The 18,305-nt window shown below is 48.9% G+C and overlaps 1 protein-coding gene across 1 annotated transcript in view; it reads left to right on the top strand.

Annotated features, from left to right (window-relative positions):
* LOC117887165 (zinc finger protein 501-like) overlaps positions 1–14,160 on the top strand; it is a 30,487-nt gene extending 16,327 nt beyond the window's left edge. Inside the window, exons 4-6 of the mRNA XM_034789484.1 lie at positions 4,240–4,402; positions 5,931–6,070; positions 13,631–14,160. The gene's annotated coding sequence lies outside the window, so the exon portion shown is untranslated. The remainder of the gene's footprint in view (positions 1–4,239; positions 4,403–5,930; positions 6,071–13,630) is intronic.
* The last annotated feature ends 4,145 nt before the right edge of the window (positions 14,161–18,305 follow it).

Here is an 18,305-nt window from a genome sequence, read left to right as displayed (position 1 = left end):
AAGTGTTTACAATCTCAATATGCAGAACAACCAATGTAATGATTTTGTAAATGTCAGGAGTGACCTGGAAATCTAAAGGGCTACAAGTGATGCCCCAAGAGGAAGGATGAGGGGAGGGGGCAGCATCTCCTGATTGCTGAGAGAACGAGGCTCTGCCCTTAAAGCAGGTATTCAACTTCTGTTATGTGTGAAAAACACAGATTGTTCTTCCCCACAATTTCAGCATTTACCCCTAGAGTGCAGAACATGTTTTCTGAGCAAAGTCAATCTGCTACTGGCTTTAGCAATAATCATTAACAATGGGTCTGTTCAGACATTTAGCACCAATTGTGAGACCCTGCCATGGAATGATACCACTCAAAGCCCCATTCTATTCAGATTAAGGTATTTTAGTGCTTGTGGCCCCAGATTATATTGAACTGATTTTTGAAGTCCATTAGGTTTTTGGAAAGTTTTTTCAAAAGCATCTTTTAAAAAATGGCTTTGGGTTGGATTTTAAAAGATATTGGGCACTTGAGGATGCAGATAGGGGCCTAGAGGGGTTGTCAAAGCAGGTTAGGAACCGGGGGCTAGATACACAAAAAGATTTAGGAGCCTAGCTGCTAATTTCACTTTAGGTATAGAATCATAGAATCATAGAATATCAGAGTTGGAAGGGACCTCAAGAGGTCATCTAGTCCAACCCCCTGCTCAAAGCAGGACCAATTCCCAGCTAAATCATCCCAGCCAGGGCTTTGTCAAGCCGGGCCTTAAAAACCTCCAAGGAAGGAGACTCCACCACCTCCCTAGGTAACGCATTCCAGTGTTTCACCACCCTCCTAGTGAAATAGTTTTTCCTGATATCCAACCTGGACCTCCCCCACTGCAACTTGAGACCATTGCTCCTTGTTCTGTCATCTGCCACCACTGAGAACAGCCGAGCTCCATCCTCTTTGGAACCCCCCTTCAGGTAGTTGAAGGCTGCTATCAAATCCCCCCTTATTCTTCTCTTCTGGAGACTAAACAATCCCAGTTCTCTCAGCCTCTCCTCATAAGTCATGTGCTCCAGACCCCTAATCATTTTTGTTGCCCTCCGCTGGACTCTTTCCAATTTTTCCACATCCTTCTTGTAGTGTGGGGCCCAAAACTGGACACAGTATTCCAGATGAGGCCTCACCAATGTCGAATAAAGGGGAACGATCACGTTCCTCGATCTGCTGGCAATGCCCCTACTTATACAGCCCAAAATGCCGTTAGCCTTCTTGGCAACAAGAGCACACTGTTGACTCATATCCAGCTTCTCGTCCACTGTGACCCCTAGGTCCTTTTCAGCAGAACTGCTACCTAGCCATTCGGTCCCTAGTCTGTAGCAGTGCATGGGATTCTTCCGTCCTAAGTGCAGGACTCTGCACTTGTCCTTGTTGAACCTCATCAGGTTTTTTTTCTGCCCAATCCTCTAATTTGTCTAGGTCCCTCTGTATCCGATCCCTACCCTCTAGTGTATCTACCACGCCTCCTAGTTTAGTGTCATCTGCAAACTTGCTGAGAGTGCAGTCCACACCATCCTCCAGATCATTAATAAAGATATTAAACAAAACCGGCCCCAGGACCGACCCTTGGGGCACTCCACTTGAAACCGGCTGCCAACTAGACATGGAGCCATTGATCACTACCCGTTGAGCCCGACGATCTAGCCAGCTTTCTATCCACCTTACAGTCCATTCATCCAGCCCATACTTCTTTAACTTGGTGGCTAGAATACTGTGGGAAACCGTATCAAAAGCTTTGCTAAAGTCAAGAAATAACACATCCACTGCTTTCCCCTCATCCACAGAGCCAGTTATCTCATCATAGAAGGCAATTAGGTTAGTCAGGCACGACTTCCCCTTCGTGAATCCATGCTGACTGTTCCTGATCACTTTCCTCTCCTCTAAATGTTTCATAATTGATTCCTTGAGGACCTGCTCCATGATTTTTCCAGGGACTGAGGTGAGGCTGACTGGCCTGTAGTTCCCCGGATCCTCCTTCTTCCCTTTTTTAAAGATGGGCACTACATTAGCCTTTTTCCAGTCATCTGGGACCTCCCCCGATCGCCATGAGTTTTCAAAAATAATGGCTAATGGCTCTGCAATCTCACCTGCCAACTCTTTTAGCACCCTCGGATGTAGCGCATCCGGCCCCATGGACTTGTGCACGTCCAGTTTTTCTAAATAGTCCTGAACCACTTCTTTCTCCACAGAGGGTTGGTCACCTTCTCCCCATGCTGTACTGCCCAGTGCAGCAATCTGGGAGCTGACCTTGTGCGTGAAGACAGAGGCAAAAAAATCATTGAGTACATTAGCTTTTTCCACATCCTCTGTCACTAGGTTGCCTCCCTCATTCAGTAAGGGGCCCACACTTTCCTTGATTTTTTTCTTGTTGCTAACTGTTCTGATATTTAGATGCCACTGATCCTCATCGCCTCCCCCCCACTCAGCTGTTGCCTAACTCTGAAGGTGTTTAATGGTCCTATGCACCTAAATTTTTGTCATTTAAATCCCCCAAGTGTCTACAAATCTGGTTGTGGGCATGCACACAGCTGCCTCAGGCTAGGTGCACAGATCCCTATTTCATACCTAAGCTCCAGCACGCTCCTTGCACAATGTTTTTCCTGGCCTATCTCGCATGGGGCTGTCCCACTGCCCACTCTGATTTGTCCCAGGTCCGTGCCCCATTTCTGGTGTTGCAACTTACATGGCTCAATTTTGGCCCCAGATGCTCCCCTCCCTCCCTGTCACAACTGCGGTGGGATATTTGGGCCTATCCAGAGTGCTCAGAGCGCCAGCCCTGGAATCGAACCAGTTGGTGCTTCGCCAACATCCAGGCGCAGCATGGGGAGCTGCTGTCACACATAGGGTAGCCAGCCAGGAGAAGGGCAGAGGAGGATAGGCAGGGGGCAGACATGGTGGGGGATTGCCTAGTGTCCAGTGATGGGTTAATCCAGCCCTATGAATAACCAGAGGAACCTGATGGCAAAGCACTGACAGCTACATGGCCCGAGTTAGGGGAGCGGAGCTTGTAGCTCGGGCCCAGGGCTAGTAGCCAGTGAACCTGATGTGGAGATAAGAGACTGTCTCTGATAAACTACTCCCTGTGACAGTCTGTTACCAGAAAAAAGAACACGAGTACTTGTGGCACCTTAGAGACTAACAAATTTATTTGAGCATAAGCTTTCGTGGGCTACAACTCACTTCATTGGATGCATAGAATGGAACATATAATAAGAATATATATATACATACATAGAAGATGCCATACCAGCTCTAAGAGGCCAATTAATTAAGATGACCTATTATCAGCAAGAAAAAATCTTTTGTAGTGATAATCAAGATGGTCAATTACAGACAGTTGACAAGAGGTTAAGGATAGTTATCATAAGGAAATAGATTCAAGTAGTGTAAGGACTCAGCCATTCCCAGTCTCTATTCAAGCCAGAGTTAATGGTATCTAATTTGCAAATCAATTCAAGCTCAGCAGTTTCTTGTTGGAGTCTGTTTTTGAAGTCTTTCTGTTGCAAAATTGCCACCTTCAGGTCTAGTATCAGAGCGGTAGCCATGTTAGTCTGAATCTGTAAAAAGCAACAGAGGGTCCTGTGGCACCTTTAAGACTAACAGAAGTATGAGAGCATAAGCTTTCGTGGGTGAATGCCCACTTCATCAGACGCAAGTCTGTTACTGAGTGGCCAGAGAGGTTGAAGTGTTCTCCTACTGTTTTTTGAGTGTTATGATTCCTGATGTCAGATTTGTGTCTGTTTATTCCTTATTCTTTTGCGTAGAGACTGTCCGATTTGGCCAATGTACATGGCATTGTACATTGCTCAGTGGGTGAGTGTGGGTGGGGGAAAGGGTCAGATTCTGCATGCAAATCCCATTCCCGCCCTGCTCCGCCCCAGTTCCTTGCTGGTTGGGTGGGGGAAAGGGGCCAGATGAAGCATGCATTCCCACTCTTCTATTCCGCCCCAGCTACTTGCTGTGTGGGTGGAGAGGGGAGCGTGCCAGATGCTGCATGTAAGTCCCATTCCCCTACTCCCTCCCCCCCCCCAAACTCCTTGTTGGGTGGGTGGCAGGGCCGGATTAACTCTCCTTTGGGCCTGGGGCTATTAGATTTTGTGGGGCCCCTGTATACAAGTCTTTTTCCTAATTTAAAACAAAATGATCACAATTATGGCATCAACACTATTAACGCTATACTAAACTTGCCTTTTAATTAACATAAACCCAGGGGCTGCAGAGACGTGCCAGCAGCCAGTCGCTTCCGGGCGGCATGGGGCCATGCATGCAGGCAGCCTGCCTGAGCCCTGCTGCGCCACTGGACTTTTAGCGGCCCGGAGATTGCGATTGACTGGCAGAGGCTCCAGGATCGACCAGTCGATCACGATTGACAGGTTGGTGACCAATGAATTGTATATACTTATAAGAACATAAGAACGGCCATACTGGGTCAGACCAAAGGTCCATCTAGCCCAGTATTCTATCTTCCAACAGTGGCCAATGCCAGGTGCCCCAGAGGGAATTAACAGAACTGGTAATCATCAAGTGATCCATCACCTATTGCCCATTCTCAGCTTCAGGCAAACAGAGCCTAGGGACACCATCCCTGCCTATGCTGCCTAATAGTCATTGATGGACCTATCCTCCATGAATTTATCTAGTTCTTTTTTGAACCCTGTTATAGTCTTGAACTTCACAACATCCTCTGGCAAGGAGTTCCACAGGTTGACTATGCGTTGTGTGAAAAAAATACTTCCTTTTGTTTGTTTTAAACCTGCTGCCTATTAATTTTATTTGGTGGCCCCTAGTGCTTGTGTTATGAGAAGGAGTAAATAACATTTCCTTATTTACTTTCGCCACACCAGTCATGATTTTATAGATCTCTATCATATCCCCCCTTAGTCGTCTCTTTTCCAAGCTGAAAAGTCCCAGACTTATTAATCTCTCCTCATACGGCAGCTGTTCCATACTCCTAATCATTTTTGTTGCCCTTTTCTGAACCTTTTCCAAGTCCAATATATCTTTACTGAGATGGGGTGACCACATCTGCAGGCAGTATTGAAGATGTGGGCATACCATGGATTTATATAAAGGTAATATGTATAGTTGGGATTATGTTTTCCAATGTGCATTACTTTGCATTTATCAACACTGAATTTCATCTGCCATTTTGTTGCCTAGTCACCCAGTTTTGTGAGATCCTTTTGTAGCTCTTCGCAGTCTTCCTGGGACTTAACCATCTTGAGTAGTTTTGTATCATCTGCAGATTTTGTCACTCACTGTTTACCCCTTTTTCCAGATCATTTATGAATATGTTAAATAGGACTGGGCCTAGTACAGACCCTTGGGGGACATCACTATTTACCTCTCTCAATTCTGAAAACTGACCATTCTCTCATTATTTATCAATATGTTAAATACCTCTCTCCATTCTGAAAACTGGATTTATTTTTGCAGGGCCCCCTTTAGCCTGAGGCCCTGGGCTGCAGTCTCTAAAGCCCCTGTGTTAATTGGCCCTGGTGGGTGGGGGAGGGAGCCAGATACTGCATATAAGTCCCACTATCCTACCCCAAGCTCCTTTGTGGTGGCTGGCAAATTTGAGAACTTTTTGGACAACCCACTTGATGCATCCTATCATGCTCCAATTTAAGCACGCTTGGATGCCATTTTGAGGCTCAGCCAATGAAAAACCAGTATGTCGCCAAGAAAATGGGCAAAGTATAGAAAAAAAAATACAGAAAGGCATGGAAAAAAGAAAAGGAGTTGAAAGATGGGTTAAGGCCTGTGGACGGTGATGACAGTAAAGCAGCATGCAAATTTTGTAAAATCTGATTCATGCACATCATGCAGATTTTGTGCAACATGCAGGGACTGACAAACATAAAAGAAATGCAACATCACTTTCTTCTATTCACCTGATAGATGTTGGCTTTACAGTATGGAAACCTTCAACTACGATGCACCAAGCAGAGCTAAAACTGGCCTGCTACATTGCCTGCCACTCAATGGTTAGTTCCATGGATCATTTTGGGAAATTTGTCAGATCAGCTTTCAAGAGAGAGGTAAGTCTGCATTGCACAAAATGCACAGCGTTAATAAACAACGTCATTCCTCCCTGCATATTCTCTGACCTCAAAGACATTGGTGAGTCTTAGGCCTGGTCTACACTATGAGTTTAGTTCGAATTTAGCAGCGTTAAATCGAATTAACCCTGCACCTGTCCACACAACGAAGCCATTTACTTTGACATAAAGGGCTCTTAAAATTGATTTCTGTACTCCTCCCCGATGAGGGGAGTAGCACCGAAATCGACATTGCCATTTCGAATTAGTGTTAGTGTGGCCGCAATTCGACGGTATTGGCCTCCGGGAGCTATCCCACAGTGCACCATTGTGACCGCTCTGGACAGCAATCTGAAATCGGATGTACTGGCCAGGTAGACAGGAAAAGCCCCGCGAACTTTTGAATTTCATTTCCTGTTTGTCCAGCATGGAGCGCTGATCAGCACAGGTGACCATGCAGTCCCGGAATCAAAAAAGAGCTCCAGCATGGCCCGAATGGGAAATACTGAATCTGATCTCTGTATAGGGAGATGAATCTGATCTATCAGAACTCCGTTCCAAAAGACGAAATGCCAAAACATTTGAAAAAAATCTCCAAGGCGATGATGAACAGAGGCCACAACAGGGACTCAGCACAGTGCTGTGTGAAACTTAAGGAGCTGAGACAAGCATACCAGAAAGCCAAAGAATCAAATGGATGCTCACGGAGGGAGGGGCGACTGGCGACTGTAGAAAGCAACAGAGGGTCCTGTGGCACCTTTGAGACTAACAGAAGTACTGGGAGCATAAGCTTTCGTGGGTAAGAACCTCGCTTCTTCAGATGCAAGTGAGGTGCATGGACAAAAAAGGGAATGACTCCCAGTACTTCTGTTAGTCTCAAAGGTGCCACAGGACCCTCTGTTGCTTTTTACAGATTCAGACTAACACGGCTACCCCTCTGATACTTGATGACTGTAGCTATCCCACAGTTCCCGCACTCTCCAAAAACCATTTGAATTCTAGGTTGAGCTCCCAATGAAGGGTCAAAAACATTGTCGCGGGTGGTTCAGGGTATATGTCATCAGCCTCCCCTCCACCCCCCCGTGAAAGCAAAGGGAAAAAAATCATTTCTCACCTTTTTTCACTGTCACCGTATGTCTACTGGATGCTGCTGGCAGACGCGGTGCTGCAGCGCTACACAGCAGAATCCCCTTGCCTTGCCTTGCAGATGGCAGACGGTGCAGTATGACTGGTAACCATCATTGTCGTCCCGTGGGTACTCCTGGCTGGTCTCGGTGAGGTCGGTCGGGGGTGCCTGGGCAGACATGGGTGCTCCTGGCTAGCCTCGGTGAGGTCGGTTGGGGGCGCATGGACAAAAAAGGGAATGACTCCAGGTCATTCTCTTCTTTATGTTTTTTGTAATGGAGATTCAGTCCTGCCTGGAATATCATTTCAGCTGGAGGCTTCTGCCTCAGGCTGCCCTCCCATTCGGCAGCACCGCGCGGTTGCACCTACCCCAGCCTACCCCTTGCTCCCAGGGCTCACAATCAGATACTTTTTGCTGCAAATAAAAAAATTAAGCTGCCGTTTAGAACTGTCTCCCAACATACATATCCTGGGACATTTTGTATTTTACCAGTGTCAACCAAAGGCCACACACAAATGGAAATTCAGTCCTGCCTGTGCTTCTATCCTAGTGCTTATCACAGATTCCCATTTTCAGCTATAGGCTGAGCAAGTGCAGAATAGTGGTTCACTCGACTTCGCTGTAAGCCAACCGCCCTCCCCTCTCCCCTTTGATCTCTGCTTGCAGAGGCAATAAAGTCAGTGTTGTTTCAAATTCATGCATTCTTTATTACTTCATCACACAAAAGGGAGGATAACTGCCAAGGTAGCCCGGGAGGGGTGGGGGAGGAGGGAAGCAATGGGTGAGGTAGTTGTAGGGGCACCCCCTAGAATGGCATGCAGCTCATCATTTCTGCGGGATGTCTGGGGCTCTGACCTGGAGTGGCCGTTTGCCTCTCTGGTTCTTTAGTAGGCTTGCCTGATATTCTAGGCAGGACTGACTCTCCATTAGACAAGACTTAAGAAGAGAATGACCTGGGGAGTCATTCCCATTTTTGTCCCGGCGCCCCCGACCGACCTCACCAAGGCCGGCCAGGAGCACCCATGACAGCAGCAGATGGTACAGTGTGACTGGTAACCGTCTGCCAACTTGCAAAGCAGCAGACGGTACAGTGGTTGGTAATCGTCTTTGCTAACTTGCAAAGGCAAGGGGATGCTGCTGTGTAGTGCTGCAGTACCACGTCTGTCAGCAGCATCCAGGAGACATACGATGACAGTGAAAAAAGGCTGAACGGGCTTCATGGTTGTCGTGCTATGGCGTCTGCCCGGGCAATCCAGGGAAAAGGGCGCGAAATGATTGTCTGCCGTTGCTTTCACGGAGGGAGGATTGACTGATGACATGTACCCATAACCACCTGCGACAAATTTTTGGCCCCATCAGGCATTGGAATCTCAACCCAGAATTCCAATGGGCGGGGGAGACTGCAGGAACTATGGGACAGCTATGGGATAGCTACCCACAGTGCAACGCTCTGGAAGTCGACGCTAGCCTTGGTACATGGACGCACACTGCCGAATTAATGTGCTTAGTGTGGCCACATGCACTCGACTTTATACAATCGGTTGCCAAATATCGAATTCTGTAAATTCGGAGTAATCCCGTAGTGTAGACATACCCTTAGTATTCACTGGTTATAGATGAGAGCATAGACGTTGCTGTAGTAAAGCAACTCGTCCTTAAAGAACATTGTCTCTACATTTTTGGGACTAGTCAGTTTGGAAGGTGAAACAGCAGAAGCAATTGCCACAGCAGTGATTCAGTTTCTTGACAGTGTTGGTCTGGATTTCAGCAGATGTATTGGGATTGGGACTGATGGCTGTAGCATCATGGTTTGGCACCAGGCTCCTCCCAGTGGAGCTGGCTGCGATTCCCTGCCCTGTGCTCAGGAAAGCTGCTGCAAACTCCCATTGTTTGTAGGGTGCGTAAAGCCAACCTGCACCGTCTTGAGAGCTGGGGAAGTGAAACCTGGGGGAGAATAGATGGGGTGGCAGCTTCCAGAGAGCTGGGGGTAGGAGCAGGGGTTAAGAATGGGGTACAGGCACTGCCAGACTCAGGAGGAGGGGGAAACCCAGGAATAGGGAGGAGCAGAGGGGATAAAAGTTCCCCCACAAGGGGTAAGCTAGGTGCAGTGGCTGCAAAAACAGGGTGTGGGCAGAGCAGCTTTTCTTTCCCCCTTTCGCAGGATCTTAGCTCCTATTTCCCAGCTGCTATTTTTACATATCCTTATGATTTTAAAGCCAATATCATGATATTTGGTGAGCCTGACTCATGATTTTTGAACATTTGGGGTTTGGCAATACTGAAGGGCCTCAGCTGCTACTGCTGGAGACCCTAGAGCCCTGGCTGTGGACAGGGGAGGTTTCCTATCGAGGGAGGAACATTCTCGCTGCTCCTTGAGAGACTCTTCCAGTGCAGAAATCCCAGTCTATCTTGGACCTCCCTTACTGGGAACCAAAGTCCTGCTTCCAGGCAGTGCCCCACATGAAGAGAAGGTGAGACCTGCCCACCCCCCCCCCCCTCCCCAGGGAGTGCTTCTGTTTGCAGCCTGTCTGCAGGGGGATGCCCCAGGTGGTACCCAGATGGGCTGGCTGTGATTCCCTGCATTGTGCGGAGGAAAGCTGACCGCCAGCTACCATGTTTTGCCATGAGTGTGAGGGATTAGGGGTGTGCCAGCAACATACGGGGATCCAGAGGGGGTTGGAGCCAAATGGGGGCTGAAGAGGGGCAGGGAGTTCTGAGAGCCAAAGGGCATTGAGGGGTGAACAGGGATGTGTGAGGAGGAAGGAGGGGGGAACAAGGATGCAGGGAGAAGGATGAGGCCACGGGGATGTGGGGCTGCTGAAGGGAGGCCAAGGGAATCCTTGGCGGGGGGAGAAATCTGGGGCTCAGGGAAACAGAGCAGCAATAGAGGGAAACTCGGGGGGGATAAAGAGAAGGAAAGGGCAGATGCAGGAGAGGGGACTGTGAGGAGGCTGGAGGGAGAGTATGAGAGCAAGCGGAGACTGGTTGGCAAAGGGAGAACCAGAGGGTAGGGAGAGGGATGGTGAGAGATACAATGGCAGCTCCCTCAGCCATGTGGGGGGGTGGGGGGGAGGAGCTGCCCTACACAGCAGCCAGTGGGGAATCTTTTTCCTTAGAAATGGTCAAACAAGCATTTGAGGTGGGTGGGCAGGAGATTTTCTTCTAAGAATTCCTCCTCAGAATTTACAAGGCAAATCCCCCCGCGCACACACACAGATCCTACTCCCAGTTTAGTCTTTGTCTTAAATAAATCAATCTCATTATTTTGGGGTTTCAGAGTAGCAGCCATGTTAGTCTGTATCCGCAAAAAGAACAGGAGTACTTGTGGCACCTTAGAGACTAACAAATTTATTTGAGCATAAGCTTTTGTGGGCTACGGCCCATAGGGTGACCAGATCAGAGATATAAAATATCGGGACGCGGGGAGGCCGGGGGGGGGGAGGGGCAGGGTGGGCGGTGTGGGGGCGTGGGCTGAATCCCCGCTGCTGCCGGGGAGCCCTGCACCGCTCCCTCCCGCTCGCAGCTGCGGCTCCTTCCTGGCGGGACGCGCCTCCCGCCGCCCCATCCCGCCCCGGGCACATGCGGCGTGTGTCCCCCGCACCTAGTCTCCCTCCCGCCTGGAAGGAGCTGCTGGAGCGCAGCCGAGTGGGAGAGGCATGGGGCTTCCTGCCAGCGGCGGGACGCACGCCGTATGTGCCCGGGCCGGGCCATGGGACGGGAGGTGCGTCCTGCCGTGAAGCAGCTGTGAGCGGGAGGGAGCCCCCCCATCTTCCTCCCTCCCTTGCCACCCCCCCTTTGCCCGCCCGGTGCCCAGGTGCCGGAGCTGACTCACCAGCTCCAGGATCCAGGCGCCGCCACTGCCCCCCCCCCCCTTCCAGGCTTGCGCTGCCATGCAGCTGCAAGCCTGGGAGGGAGGAGGAATGCCGTGTGGTTGGAGAAGAGGCGGGGCCAGGGTGCGGATTTGGGGAGGGAGCCAATGAGGGAAGGAGGGGGCGGAGCCAGAGCGGGGGGGGGGGGCAGAATCCCTCCGGGAGGGCAAAATTTCTTGTTTGTCCAGTGTCCGGACCAAACATTGGTCAGGACGCGGGACAAAGAAGCAAATATCAGGACAGTCCCAATAAAATCAGGACGTCTGGTCACCCTAACAGCTCACTTCTTCGGATGCATAGAATGGAACATATATTGAGGAGATATATATACACACATACAGAGAGCATGAAAAGGTGGGAGTTGTCTTACCAACTCTGAGAGGCCAATTAAGTAAGAGAAAAAAACTTTTGAAGTGATAATAAGATAGCCCAGTACAGACAGTTTGATAAGAAAGTGTGAGAATACTTACAAGGGGAGATAGATTCAATGTTTGTAATGGCTCAGCCATTTCCAGTCTCTATTATTTTGGGGGTTTGGCTCATGATGTTAAATGTTTAAGGTTGACAGGACTGAAAAGGGCCCGGCTCTGATTTCTGTGTCAAACCAGAGTCGCTGCTAGCATCAGCAGGCAAGGAGTCCAACTGGTGTTTATTTCAGTTTGGTTCAGGTTCGGATTCATTTCCGGTTCAAGCCACCCAAAAATTAAAGTTCAGTTACTGGTTTAAATCCTATTTCAGTCTTAGCAGTGGTAAATTCAAAAAAGAGAGCTGAAACTTAAAATTGATATAAAATTAAATAATAGTCAAAAATTTCTATTTTCCTAGTGTTTTTGTGTTGTCAGATAAACACGAGTATTTTATGAACAATTTGTTTGAGTAACCTAAAATAACATCTTTAAATATTTGCTTTGTCATATTGTACCTCTCCAGTGAAAGGATACAGTTGAGGCCTGGAAATTTTATTTCAACACTCACTTGTGATGCTGAACTGCCAGTACAATTTTTCCTAGTTGATACTGCTTGGGCATGACATTTTTTTGATGCTTCCAGTAGTTTGGTATGTCTGGACCTTGGGCTTTTATCAGGTCCGTCAATGGGTATGCTCTGGTAGCAAAGTGGGGAATGAATCGCCTGTAGTACCCTACTATTCCTCTACTTCGATATAACGCTGTCCTCGGGAGCCAAAAAATCTTACCGTGTTATAGGTGAAACCGTGTTATATCGAACTTGCTTTGATCCATCAGAGTGCGCAGCCCTGCCCCCCCCAGAGCACTGCTTTACCGCGTTATATCCGAATTCGTGTTATATCGGGTCGCGTTATATCGGGGTAGAGGTGTATTCCCAGAAATGCTCTGACCTGTTTCTTCCGGATTCATCGGGCCAACTTTGTATTACTTCTAACTTATTCAGTTGGGGCTTCATTATGCCGCTTCCTGCGATGTAACCGGGGTATATGGCTTCGGCTAGCCCTATTGCACATTTTGAGGGATTTGCAGTGAGACCCACATCCCTCAGGGTATCCAATATGGCTTTCACCTTTTCTAGGTGCATCTCCCAGCCTGGGCTATGTATGACCACATCGTCAAGGTAAGCAGCCGCATACTTGGCATGTGGACATAACAGCTTATCCATGAGTTGTTGGAAGGTTGTGGGAGCTCCATGTAATCCAAAAGGGAGGACAGTATATTGGTACAATCCTTTTTGTGTAGAAAAAGCAGTCTTCTCCTTGGCTTCCTTGGCCAGAGGGATTTGCCAATAATCTTTGGTCAGGTCGAGGGTGGACATGAATCATGCTTTTCCCAACTGGTCGATTAGCTCATCTATCCAAGATATGGGATAGGCATCGAACTGGGACACCTCGTTCAATTTCCGGAAGTCATTGCAGAATCTCATGGTGCCATCTAGCTTAAGTACCAGACCGATCGGACTGGACCACTGACTATGGGACTCCTCAATGACTCTTAGCTCCAGCATCCTCTTAACTTTGGTCCTAATCTCCTCTCTTTTTGCCTCTGGGATCCGGTATGGCTTAACATTCACCTTTACTCTGGGATCCGTGATGATATGATGATGAGCTTCAGTGGTTCTGACTGGCTTCTCTGAGAACCCATCGTGGTTTCGCTCAATCATATTGGTGACTTCTGCCCGTTGTTCAGAGGTCAATTCAGGGGATATTTTCACATGCCCCTGTGGTTTATTTTCTTGGGGTGGTGTCTCTAGGGTGACTACATAAGCTCCTCTGTCCTGCCAGGGTTTCAACAGGTTGACATGGTAGATCTGCTCCAGCTTCCGGTGATCAGGCTGTTGAACCTTCTAGTCAACCTCCCCAACGGCTTCTATTACTTCATATGGCCCCTGCCATCTGGCCAGGATCTTACTTTCAGCTGTAGGCACCAGCACCATACCCAATCACCTGTCTGGAACTTCCGGACCTTCACTTGGAGATTGTAATAGGTCTGTTGGGCCTCTTGTGCTTTCTCGATGTGTTCCCGCACTATGGGGGTGACTTGGGCCATCCTGTCCCACATCTGCATCACATGTCAATGATGTTTCTCCCCTGGTTAGGCTGTTCTTCCCAGTCCTCCTTGGCAATGTCCAATACACAACGGGGACGACAACCATATAGCAGCTCAAAGTGGGAGAACCCCGTGGACGTTTGGGGAACTTCCCTTATGGCAAACATCAGGTAAGGTAGCAAGGTATCCCAATTCTTCCCATCCCGGCTCACCACTTCCCTTATCATGTTCTTCAGTGTCCTATTAAAGCATTCGACAAGGCTGCCAGTCTGAGGATGGTAGGCTGATGTTCACAGGGCCCGTATGTGGAGCATTGCACTCAGGTCCTTGATCAGTTTTGACACAAAGGGGGTTCCCTGATCCGTTAAGATCTCTTTGGGTGTCCCTACCCTAGAGAAAATTTGAATTAGTTCCTTCGCTATTGTCTTGGACATTGTGTTACGTAGGGGTATGGCTTCTGGGTATTGGGTGGCGTAGTCCAGAACTACGAGCACACACTGATGGCCTTGGGCCTACTTCTCCAGTGGGCCTATTAGGTCCATGGCTATCCTCTCAAACGGGACTTCAGTAATCGGCAAAGATACTTAAGTGCAGTGGGCTGTGTAATTGGCATTCTGGGCAGGAGGCGCAATATCATCGGACCTCCATATAAACTGCCCAAAAGAACCTTCAGGATTCAGTCAGGGGTTTCATCTGTCCCTAGATGTCCTCCAAACAATGGCTATGAGCTAGGTCCAACACTGGTCTCTGGTGTCTTCGAGGCACCAGGAGCTGCTCCACTTCTTGCTCTTGCATTTGAACTACTCTATATAACAGGTCCCTTCTTATCACGAAGTATGGCCCTGGGCCTTTGTGTTTCCCCTCCACTGGAGCCCCATTCACCTCAACTACCTCCTTTCTAATATTGTCATACAGCAGATCATTGGCTTGGCCTTGCCCAAAATTTCTAAATGAGGGCCCAATATGCTTAATATCAAGGGGACCTATTTCTGTTTCCCCTCCAGGGTTGGCCTCAGCGGAACTGGGTCCAGCTTCTGGCTTGTCAATGACCTGAATTGCCCCCCTGCCAGCTGGACGAGATTGCCTCCCTACAAGCACAACCTTTTGTTTCCTAGCCAAAATCCTGGTTCCCAACCTTTTGTCCGCCCTCCTTTCTCGCCTAGTTTTCCGGGGCTTCCCAGTTGCAGAGAACAAGTCCTGGTCAAATTCAGAGAAAAATGGGAGAGGGCTACCTACTGGGGCCACAGTATCACTCCTGGTGTCTCCTTGGACTCACCCACCGGAAGTAGATTCCCAAACCCTGGGAAATCTTGTCCTGTGAGGACCAGATATGGGGGTTTAGGGACCACCCCCGCCGTCACCCTCGTGGTACTTCCCTGAACTCAGTTTGTACAGGGATGGTCAGATAGTAGTTGGCAGTGCCATGTACACAGGCTATCCCTGTGTGTTTGGCACGAGATAGCTGGTCCTGTCCCACTAGTTTCCCTGAGACCAGTGTGACGGCACTCGCAGAGTCCACCAATGCAATGGTCTTTATGCCATTCATATTAACTGGCTGTGTGTACCTATGTGGGATCATCACAACCCCCACAAGGTTGATTATGTCACACGGGCCTGTATGATCACCCAGGTTGCATTGCATAGGCTCCTCAGTGTTAGGACATTGGGCCGCAATATGCCCTAGTTCTCCTCAAGCATAACACCTATATCCCACTCAGGATATCCCCCTATTCTTTGGGCTATTGGGTCACATACCCCATAACCCTCTCTCCCCAGTCCCCCTAATCCCTTTGCAGACTCCTGCCGCTCTTCAGCATCCTTTCTCCCTAACAACGTTCTGCCTGACCCTTCGGGAGTCTGGTCCTTCAGGGTGGGGACTGATCTCTTGATTCAGCACATTTCTTCCCTGGTAGTCTGAGAAAGTTCCTTGGCCGTTAATTGTCTCTCTATGAGGGCAACTACATCATCATAAGAGGAGGGGTCATTTTGGCTAACCCATCCTCGTAGGTCTGGTGGTAATCCTCTCATGAATCTGTCCAGCACTATGATTTCTATAATCTTCTCCGCGCTGTGGATCTCGGGGCACAGCCACTTCCACATTAGATAGATCAGGTTGAACAGTTGTGACCTCGGCACCTTGCCATCCTGGTACCTCCACTCATGGAACCTCTGGGCCCTTATAGCTGCCACTCTGAATCTTGCCAGGATCTCTGCCTTCAGCTGGGAGTAATCTGTGGCTGTTTCTGCCTTCTGGGCTTCCCCACACAGGAAAGGGGACAGGTTGATGGCCCCTATTCTCGGGGCCAGGCCTCACGTAGGGCCATTCTCTCAAAGGTGAGAAGGTACGCCTCCACATCATCTTCCACCGTCATCTTTTGCAGGTAACTGCTGGCCCTTAGGGGTCACATCTCATTAAGGCCATGTGTCAGAGCAGTCAGGGCCTTCAGCTGGCCCACGACCTCCTGCGGGGTGGCTTGATCTTGGGCTGCCTGGCTTATCAGCAGCTGATTTGTCTCCTGTTGTAGTTGTACCAATTCCTGTTGGGCAGTCATCTGGGCCCTGGTAGCCTCTTATTGTGCTGCTGTGGCCTGCACCAGTGCCCTCATTACAGTGTCCTTTTTTTGTGGAGGAGGTGGGGGTGATTTATCTTGCCCTGGGATGGTTTTCAGTATCAATTCGATCCCACCCCTGACACCATGTGTGGCAAGGCACCCCTTCTGCCTCGCCAGACTTAGTGCTCCCTCCTCTGGCAGGAACAGGGCTTGGGATAAATCAGCCCCTCACTCTGGAGAATGTATGTCTTCCCTCTTTGGGGTTTGTTTCTCAGAGCCTTCCCGGTAGGCCTCGGGACAGGCCTGAGGAGTGTTCCTCTGCCAAACAAAGGGAAAAAGTCTATAACGCACCAAAACAAATGGGGAATACCTTTCCCTGGCCCCCTCACTGGGGCAGGTGTTATCCTGTCACTAGTCCCAGGGTGTCATTCCTTTCCCTAAACAGGCACTGGGTTTTAGGTGTCTCCCCTATGGGGAGGAGCACAGTCTCACACAATGGAGAAGCCTATCTCCCTGCTGCTGCCAGCCTTGCAGCAGTTTGTCTCTCCCCACCCCTCTCACACGAGAAGAGAGATTTTAACAGGTTTCAGGCAGCCCTTAATTGGACTCAGGTTTCCCTAACTGACTTGAAGTAACCCCTTCCCAGCTTGTAGGAAAAAGGGCCTTTAGCATTCTAGGGCTAACATACCTGTTTTCCCAGACACTCCTGCAGCTGTCCGGCCTGACTTTATCACACTAGGAAATAAAATGCAATCTAAATCCTATACACTAGACCAGATTTTAATCAAACAGTGTCTCACCCTCTTAGATAATACAAACAGTTCTTTTGTGTTGTAGGGGGAGTGAGGCCCTGTGGTGATGTCACTTCCCCCTTTTATAGCTTCTTCCATGTGTGGGAACTTCTTTCTTTTAAGCCAAGCTGCCCCCTCCCACCCCTCAGCACAGTTTGTGGGAAAATACAAGTAACAAGATGGAGTCTAATATCACATGATCTAGTCACATGCCCTTGTATGCTTCGATGAGTCCTACCAGCCATTACTCATACCCTGACAGTGACTATAATGGCCACAGGAAAGATCATCAGGTGAAGATAAGCTTTTCCCATGGCCCATTGTTTATGTTGATGGGCCATGCAACTTGAATAGCGTACATGGGCTTGTTCTGGCAACGCTAAGAATACCAAGGGAAGGTCTTTGATTGTATTTCCAGTTTCTCATCAGGCCAGAATCATGGATTAAGGGTTCTTGTGGGCCACGCTCACATTCAGATGGAAAAGGCATTATGAGGAGGTCCTCTTGGTCCTTCCAAGCCTTCAGCAGGTTCATCTGGTATATCTGTGTCTTTTTTCTCTTTCATAATCAAATGCCTTTGCCCTTTTTACAACCTTGAATGATCCTTGCCACTTGGCCAGCAGTTTTGATTTCAAGATTGGCAGCAACAATAAATCTTATCACTGAGCTTAAATTTTCACATCTGGCCCCTTTATTGTAGGTCCACTCCTGGTTCTACTGAGATTTCAGCTGATTCTCTCTCAAGAAAGCCCACAGTGGCTCTAAATTTTCTCTCAAACAGAACACGTATTGTACCACGTTGGTTGTTCCTGAGGCTGGCACCTCCCATGTCTTCTGGAGGAGATCTAGGTTTATGTGAGGCAGCCTCCCATACAGTAGCTCAAATGGGGATAATAGGAGAGATGGGATTAACTGGGCCCAGTGATGGGAATCTGAGGCCTTAGCCCACCGGCTGGTTCACCAATTGAGTTCTGGGTTAATAGAGTCCAACAAAATATGTACAGACCAACAAAAGAAAGGGTCTTCAACCCACCTCTGGGCACCTGTGAATGGCACTCCCTTAGCCCAGGGCTTATAATGTCTCTATGCTCTCCAAGGGAGGGAAAAGGGGTTTATGTCCCCTCCAGAAAAAGGATGGTTAGTACAGGAGCCCAGATCCTCCCTCTCCATTGGGCACATGATCAAAAGGCTCACCTGTGATCCTCCAGATCCTCTCAGACCTGGAGTAGCTGCTGCTAACAGAATCTCTCCTGCTGCACACTTATCCAGGAGCTCCCAAGGTAAGTCTTGTTCTCTGCTCTCTCTCCCCCTTCTGAGCTGTATGGGTGGTGATACGTCAATGCAGAGGTGTCTCCCCTAGCCAAATGGAGGTGATGGGGGG

Source organism: Trachemys scripta, chromosome 14 (genome assembly GCF_013100865.1).
Source record: "Trachemys scripta elegans isolate TJP31775 chromosome 14, CAS_Tse_1.0, whole genome shotgun sequence".
NCBI classification, from domain to species: Eukaryota; Metazoa; Chordata; order Testudines; family Emydidae; genus Trachemys; species Trachemys scripta.
This window is presented reverse-complemented; position numbering and strand designations above follow the sequence as displayed.